We start from the raw sequence: 8,620 nt of genomic DNA, 5'->3' as shown, positions 1-8,620 counted from the left end.
CAATGGGCATTTTAAGAATCTGAAACCTGAATCCAAGAGGAGCTACAAGGATTGAGGAGGTCACCTGGGAAGTACCAGTGGGCCGAAGAAAGTCATCATCAGAGGCCCTTCTTCAAGCAGGCTGTGTAAGCCCCTTATGGGGCTTGTTAAACTTGCATGCTGTGACCTACCCATCTTCAGAGAAGGCTAGGGCAGGCTTCTGTCCTTGGAGCTAGAGACAGTTCAGGTGAAGAATGTGTCTTGGATAAAGTTTGTTGCCAAGAGTCTCTTCTGCTTTCTTAGTTTGGGCTCCCCAGAGGCAGGCCTGAGACAACGAACTGAGCTCAAATCATTCATTTAGGAGGTGCAGGGTCCCCAAGGAGGAGGTGCCAAAAAGTGAGGTAGAGAAGGAACAAAGTGAATAAACGGTGTTTTTATTGTTTTGTTTTGTTTTTTGTTTCCAGGGTTATCACTGGGGCTTGGTCCCAGCACTACGAATCCACTGCTCCTGGAGGGTATTTTTCCCATTTTGTTGCCCTTTTTGTGGTTGTGATTGTTGTTATAGCTGCTGTTGTTGTTAGATAGGACAGAGAGAAATGGAGAGAGGAGGGGAAGACAGAGGGGGGAGAGAAAGATAGACACCTGCAGACCTGCTTCACTGCTTGTGAAGCGACTCCCCTGCAGGTGGGGAGCTGGGGGCTGGAACCAGGATCCTTACGCCAGTCCTTGCATTTTGTGCCACGTGCGCTTAACCTGCTGCGCTACCACCCAGTCCCCCAAAGGGTGCGTATTTGAGTCGATCACCATGGTGGGCAGTGGGCATTCATGCCACTTGGAGATGTCCGGGGTGCTAGCGCAGCTCACACAGCTCACAGCGACCCCCAAAGATCCCCACTCGTTCCCCACTAGCTCCGAGCTGCTTCCAGCAGCAGACAGTCCATCGCACTCCTGGCTTATAATGCTGGTGGACAAGAGCGGACCTGCTGGGGGCAGAGGACTAGGGAAACGGCTGTACAGTCATGGGCTCTGAGAGCACAGTCACTGACTTCCAGCCCACCCAGGGTGTCTTACCTGTGCTATTGGCTATGTTTGGTAGCCTGTTCCATGATCCATGCAGGGAAAGACCATGGCAGGAGGAGCCCCACATTGCTTTGGGAGGATTTAGTCAACCGTAACTGTGTGCCATTTGAGGTCACCTGCGTCCCTGACAATACACGCAGGTGCCTCCAGCCACCGTCATCACATCTCATTTTCAGCCTGCTCTGTCTCAAATCTTGACAAGACTCAGTGGCCAAGGAAAGTAGGTCACTCAGCTCTTGGCAGATGTTTCTCAAGTGTCATGTCAACCTTGCTAGTGACAATGGGGATTTTGGTCCTTCCCACCCCAGATCCTGACACATACATTTTAGTAGGGCAGAGAAACATCAAGGGTTAAGAATATGTGTGTGCGCACACACACACACGCACACGCACACGCACACTCACACGCACATGCACATGGGGTGTGGGGGAAGTCAAGGAAGGTGATCAGAGGGCACAGATTTCCAGTTACAAGATAATATAAATTAGGGTTGCAGTGTCCACCTTCTCCAGAGGGTGGGTCTACAGCCTAGTCTAGTTCCTTCTCACCTGTCCATTCTATCTAAGAATGGAGCCGCAGGCCTCTCTGGCTGCCGAAGTGAGGTTCTTGAGAGCCACAACTGGAAGTGGGAACAAGGCACAAGTGAAAGCAGCTTCTCAAACACCCTCGACTCTTTCAGCATCAGTTATCATTGCTTTTTCTTTTCCCAACATTTGCAAGGAAATGAAGTTGAAAGACTTGATGCTACTCGAGGACCTTTTGTGCTCATTTCATCTCCAGAAACAAGCAGCAAAATGCTTCTCTCTTTGGAGTGCAAGCTCCAGCTCCTGAAATTCTGGTCCTCCCAAGCAGATGCCGACTAATTCTGACACCCTGTAATTCATAAACTCAGTTCAAGCTACAGTCACTCTTGAGACTCTGCAACATATGCCTGCTTAACTTTACCATTCATTCCTTTACGTCACCAATTCTAGATGCCAGAGGTACAAAAATTAATAAGTCACATCCATTGTCTTCTGATGGGGAAGGCAGATGTGTAAGTAAATAGCTATTATATGTGGTTATAAATGCTAAAATAGAAGTATCATTAAAATGCAATTGGAATGTCAATGAAGGAAGAATTTTCCCTATGGGGAAAGGTCAAAGGAAGCTTCCAAACAGAGATTAGGACTGAGTTAAACTTGAGGATGGCAGGTGAAACAAAGGGAAAAGGGCCTTTTTTTTTTCTTCCCTTTTTTTTAGCCTCAGATCAAGAGAATCCCATCAGCCATTTCTCCTGGCATTTGAGCTCTATCTTCACTGGGCCATCAGAACTTCCCCTTTTTGCTTCCTCTTCCTCTTTATAATATTTCATTTCATTTCCATTATTATGATTATTAATAGTAGTAGTAGTATTGACCACCGGGGGCTTTGCTGAAGTTTTGTGGCTACACATTTCTCCCCCTCCCAGAAGGATTTTTTTTTCCTTTTCCTCTCCAGATAGAGGATGAGAAATAGAAGAGATCAGGCATGGTCAGGGTGGTATGGCTGTAGATGAGGGTAAGAACTAGGAAGTGAGAAGGGGAGACACCACAGCACTGCTCCCCTTCTCAGTGAGGCTTCTCCTTTCCATGGTGCTCCCCTGCAGTGGCTGGGGCGCTCCAATAGAGGTTCTAAAGCATGGTAAAACCTGTACTCCATCAGGTAAGCTATTTCCCAGTTCCCTGTACATCCTTCTTTTTAAATGGGATTTGTTTATTTATAAGTAGAGGGGAGAGAGAGAGAGAGAGAGAGAGAGGGAGAGAGCATGAACACAGAGCCTCACTCTAGCACATTCAATGCCAGAGATTGAACTGAGGACCTCACTGATGTAAGTTCAAGCTTCTACCTGATGTGTCACCTCCCAAATTACCCTATTTAAATTTTAATCCTCAGTTCCATGCCATCTGCCCAGAATTTCTCCTTCCAATATATATATATATATATATATAATGTATAAGGCATATGGATAAAAAACGACATTGTTTCTAAGATATCTGCATGGGGAGTTGGGTGGTAGTGCAGCAGGTTAAGCGCACATGGCACGAAGCACAACGACCAGCTCAAGGATCCCGGTTCTAGTCCTCGGCTCCCCACCTGCAGGGGAGTCGCTTCACAAGTGGTGAAGCCGGTCTGTAGGTGTCTATCTTTCTCTCCCCTTCTCTGTCTTCCCCTCCTCTCTCCATTTCTCTCTGTCCCAACAACAATGACATCAACAACAATAATAACTACAACAAAACAACAAGGGCAACAAAAGGGAATAAATAAATAAATAAATAAATAATAAAAAAGATATCTGCATGTTGCTGTAGGGGTATTTCCTTTCTTCTTCTGCCTCCAGCCTAGTGTTCTATGGTGTGCACATACCTTATTTTTCTAAGCACCTTCTTTAATAACAGACATCTAGGTGTCCTTCCTTCAGCTCCCTGCTCCTGGGAGGAACATCCTTGAATATATTCTGCGTGTGGACTATCCTTGGTGAAAAGCCTTACTGGGTACCAGTCACATGCCAGGCACCATTGTAGCCACAGGAAACTGAGTCATGAACACAGTCCCTGTTTGCAGTGAGTTTAGAGTCCAGTGCTGCAAATATGAATGAATTGGCGGGTTGTAATGAAAAGCCACACAGTGAGAAGTACCAGGAAGAAAAAGAAGCAATTGACAGAGAGTGCTAATTTAGGTGAGAACATCAGGAAAGGTCTATGGAGTGTGGGGGTGGAGAGCAGCGCTTAGTTTGATGCACTGAATAGTCTGAATAATGTGAGCCAGTGAACTCTGTGCTGGACCTTGCAGAGAACAATCTCGTCAGAGGGAGGTGGGGGCACAGTGGGTGTGTGTTGGCCAGAGAGCAGTTGAATTAGGCAATAATACTGGCAAAATGTTTAACACAGTGCCAGACACAGTATGGTGACACCAGTTGTTTTTTTTTTTTTTTTTTGAGAAGCTATTATATTAATATGATGGTGCCATGGTTAGATTGGAGGTATAGAAAATTCCCTTTCATTTCCAAAGGAGGAAAAATGGAAGGATTAGAGACCATGGAGAGAATGGGCAGCTGACTGGGGCAGTGGTGGCAGGGTCTCACTTCAGAATGGGTTAGATGTATTAGGTATCTTCTCTTTCCATTGTCATAAGCATTTTCTGAGCAACCCATGCACGGAACTTGGTTTGAAAGCCAGTGATTAAGCTGATGGTCACCATCCATCTTCATCACCATTAGGGAGTGCACCCAGAGTTTGACCTTTTTCAAAGAGAGAGCTCCTTCAAGGACCAAAGAGGTACTCAGAAAATAAGCTGGGCCAAGGCGCATCCTTTGCTTGTTGGGAGCTTAGCGTGAATAGCATCTTGGCAGGGTGTAATGCCCAAACGATTAGCTAATTACTTGGGTCTGAACATAGTTGAACAAATCCACCTTCCCAAAGTCACTGCCAGAGGCTTGAGCAACTTTGTTCTGGCTGGGTTTCAGCAGCACACACCAAGAACCAGATGACTGGGCCAGGAGAGACAGTTATTTATCTATTATTTGAAGATGATTTAATTTTTTTTTACTATCTTTATTTATTGGATAGAGATAGCTAGAAATCTAGAGGGAAGGAGGTGACAGAAGGAGAGAGACAGAGAGAAACCTGCAGCCCTGCTTCACCACCTGCAGATAGGGAGCAGGGACTGAAACTTGGGTCCCTGCACATTGTAACATGTGTGTTCAAGCAGGTGCGCCACCACCCGGCCCCAAGGAACAGTTGTCATTTACCTGCTTTATTTTGTCTAAAGAGATTTGAATACCATCAGCTTTCCTAGCTACAAATTTGAGGGGAGGTTAGAGAAAGTGTGAAGATTTATGTAGTGGGGACCAGGAGGTAGAGCACTGGGTTAGGTACACATAGTAGGAAGTGCAAGGATCCTGGTTCCACCTCCTGGCTTCCCACCTGCGGGTGTGTGTGTGTGTGTGTGTGTGTGTGTGTGTGTGTGTGTGTGTGTGTGTGTGTGTGTGTGACTTCACAAGGGATGAGGCAGGTCTGCAAGTGTCTACATTTCTCTCCCCCCTCTCTATCTTCTCCTCCCCTCTCAACTTCTCTCTGTCCTATTAAAAAAAATAGAAAAAAAATAGCCGCACGAGCAGTGGATTCGTAGTGTAGGCACTGAGCTCCAGTGATAACCCTAGAGGCAAAAAAAAAAAAAAAAAAAGATTTATGTAGTCTCGGGGAAAAAAATCAAAATGATGCAATTATAAGCGGAACTTGGAGGTCGTTGTTCATTCATTAATCTGGCAATATTCAAAGGATTGATAATATCTAGTATGGGGGGAGGCGAAGGGGAAATGGGCATTCTTGTACACTCTTGGTGGGAGTTGTAATTGGCAGACATTTTTGGAGGGCAATATGGAAGCTTCTAGAGGGCATTTAAAATAGTTATAGTATTTGGTCCAGCAAGCCCTCATCCAAGTCAATCTCTCTAAACTCTACCCCTAGATATATTTGCATGTGAATCCATATATATATATATATGGAATATATGTATATGAAATATATATGAAAGTAGTTAAATAAATGATGATATGCCTGTACAATGTAGCCCATGGCATGTGCTGCTGAGGGAAGATGCCCACGATATACTAGGATAAAATCAAAGCAACCTCTAAGTAGCATGTGGGGTAGTACCTCATTAATATATAAAAAGAAAATTCATTTAAGTTCATCTATGTGTGTTAAATACATTTCTGGGAGGTCTGAAATGACACACCTCAACTGTTAACTCCAACTATTCCCTGGGGAGGGGAACAGGGAAAGGGAAAGATGGTTTGAAAGACTTTTCTCGACCAGCTTCTGATTTACCAGTTGTGCATTATATATGCATTTAAAGCTGGTTTTAAAAGAAACCCAGAAAATAAGGGGTGGTGTGGCATTTATATTTAACATGCTTATGTCCTCTTCTTCCTCCTCCTCCTCACTACCTATCATCACTCTGATCACTGCTTTCAAACCTCTGAGCGCTTTCTCTGATTTGGCACATGACAAGCCTGAATCCTAAGCATGCTCTCATAGTGGCTGATAGCTCCATCAGCTGTTAATTATTCATGCTAATGGAAGGGGCTGGAGGCACAGATAATGCAAAATCAAGAAGAGTAAATCTTTCAGAGTCTCGGTCTACTCCCCTCCTGCATCCCCTGGGAACACCTTGCCTACTGCAGGTATTTACTCAGCAATAAATATTGATTACTATGGATTGATATTTGTCTCTGCAATTTCAAGTCACCCCCATGTTCTGACTTACAACTACACACCCCTGGCTGGTTTCTTTCTCAGATCTTTATTGGCCTGACCCTACTGGTGGGGCCCTGATCCCTGCAAGGGGCTTCCCATGAGAAACGGCAGGCCCCAGGCATTACCCACCAAGGGGCCATTCTATTTATGAATAAAACAGAGACTACAGGAGTTCTTGGTATTTGTTTGTGACATAAACTAGTAGATTAACTGGTAGCCTTACCTCTTTTTTTTTTTTTTCGTGGAGCAGATGGAGTAAGCCCCTATTCCGACTCCCTGCTCCAAAAATCCATTTAATATAATGTCCTCGAATAGAGGACGTATCAGATATTAAACTGATAAGAACAGCTGCTACACTTGATCTTAGCCAAAAGGCCAAGAAGCAATGATGCCTTGCCTCTTTAGTGAGTTTTCACCCAGATTATATTTAGCACATGGAAATAAAGATTTTTTTTCATCCATTGGATTGCCTGCCCCCCCCCCCCCAAATCCTGACAATTCTCAGTACCAATGAGAATGTTAAGCAATCAAACTCATATTTTTGGGGACTGGGCGGTGGCGCACCAGGTTAAGCACACGTAGAAAAGCGCAAAGGACCCACTCAAGGATCGTGGTTTGAGCCTCCAACTCCCCACCTGTAGGGGGTCACCTCACAAGTGATGAAGCAGGTCTGCAGGTATCTATTTTTCTCTCCCCCCTCTGTCTGCCCCTCCTCTCTTGATTTTTCTCTGTCTTATCCAGCAACAACAACACCAACAACAATGGAAAGGGGATGGCCTCTGGGAGCAGTGGATTTCTAGTGCAGGCACTGAGCCCCAGCGATAACCCTGGAGGCAGTAAAATAAAATAAAATAAAAACAATTTCATTCTAAAAAAAACACATTTGGGGGTCAGCCAGTAGAACAGCGGGTTAAGCGTACATGGTGCAAAGCGCAAGGACCAGCGTAAGGATCCCAGTTCGAGCCCCAGGTTCCCCACCTGCAGGATGATTGTTTCACAGGCAGTGAAGCAGGTCTGCAGGTATCTTTCTTTCCCCTCTCTGTCTTCCCCTCCTATCTGTTTCTGTCCTATCCAACAACAACAGCAATGACAACAACAATAATAACTGACAACAAGAGTAACAACAAGGGCAACAAAAATGGGGAAAATGGCCTCCAGGAGTAGTGGATTTGTGGGGTACTGAGCCCCAGTGATAACCCTGGAGACAAAAAAAAATATCACTCATATTTTTGGTAGAGGGAGAGGTTGTACTGACATCTACCTTGGGGAGATGTGGAACTGTACCCCTGTGACAACAACAATCCTATAAATCAACATTTCCTCAATAAAGCAATAAAAAAAGACATTACACATTCAGGATAGAAAGAAAAAAATTCCTGCAATACTGGTGGGAGTGTTACATGGTACTACTACTTTTAAACACTGGTAGTTTCTTTTTTTAATTATAGATCTAACTGTATAACCTGGCAATTTCAGTTCTAGGTACAATGCAAGAAAAATGGAAATTGAGGTCCATAATAAAACTTGTGTGCGAATGTTTATAGAAACTATTTGTGTAAGTCACAAACAAGAAACAAGAGCCACATTCCTTCTGAAACCAGTTGAACTCTTTCTTGCCTTTCACTGGCTTCTGGTGGTGACCCACAGCTGCATCACTCCAACATTTGCATCTGTTGTCACATGACATTCTGTCTTCTGTGTCTCTCCTCTTAAAAGAACACCAATTATGTTGAACTTAGGGCCCAGCCAACCTCAGTGGGACCTCATTTTAGTGACTCACATCTGTAAGTCTATTTCCATATAAGATCACATTCTAAGGGGCCAAGTGGTGGTGCACCTGTTTGAATGCACGTTACAGTGCAAAAGGACCCAGGTTCGAGTCCCTGGTCCCCACCTGCAAGGGGGAAAGCTTCATGAGTGGTGAAGCAGGGCTTCAGGTGTCTCTCTGTCTCTCTCCCTCTTTATCTTCCCCTCCCTCTCGATTTCTGGCTGTCTCTATCCAATAAATAAATAAAGATAATATAAAAAATAAAATATAGTAAAAGATTACATTCTGAACTATTGGAGTTTAGAACTTTCATATAAGTTTTGGGGATCACAGTTCAATTCAGGCCACCATAAAAATAGACAAGAAAAATGTACAGTAAGAACTCTATGGGTGGCTTCTTTTACTCAATACAGTGTTGATGAGATTGCTTCGTATGGCAATCGGTAATTGTGATTTGTTCAATCTCAGCACACCATTTTGAGACTTACCATTATTTACTTATTTGGTTTACTG

The 8,620-nt window shown here is 44.3% G+C and overlaps 1 non-coding gene across 1 annotated transcript; it reads right to left on the bottom strand.

The window, feature by feature from the left end:
* Positions 1-6,540: 6,540 nt before the first annotated feature.
* On the bottom strand, positions 6,541-6,726 carry LOC132535953 (U2 spliceosomal RNA). Its single transcript, XR_009547675.1, has one exon. It is a non-coding gene; the product is annotated as a U2 spliceosomal RNA (small nuclear RNA).
* Between the last annotated feature and the right edge of the window lie 1,894 nt (positions 6,727-8,620).

The sequence above is a fragment of the Erinaceus europaeus genome, chromosome X, assembly GCF_950295315.1.
Source record: "Erinaceus europaeus chromosome X, mEriEur2.1, whole genome shotgun sequence".
NCBI lineage: Eukaryota > Metazoa > Chordata > Mammalia > Eulipotyphla > Erinaceidae > Erinaceus > Erinaceus europaeus.
The sequence above is the reverse complement of the archived record's forward strand: the minus strand, read 5'-3'. Positions and strand labels throughout refer to the sequence as shown.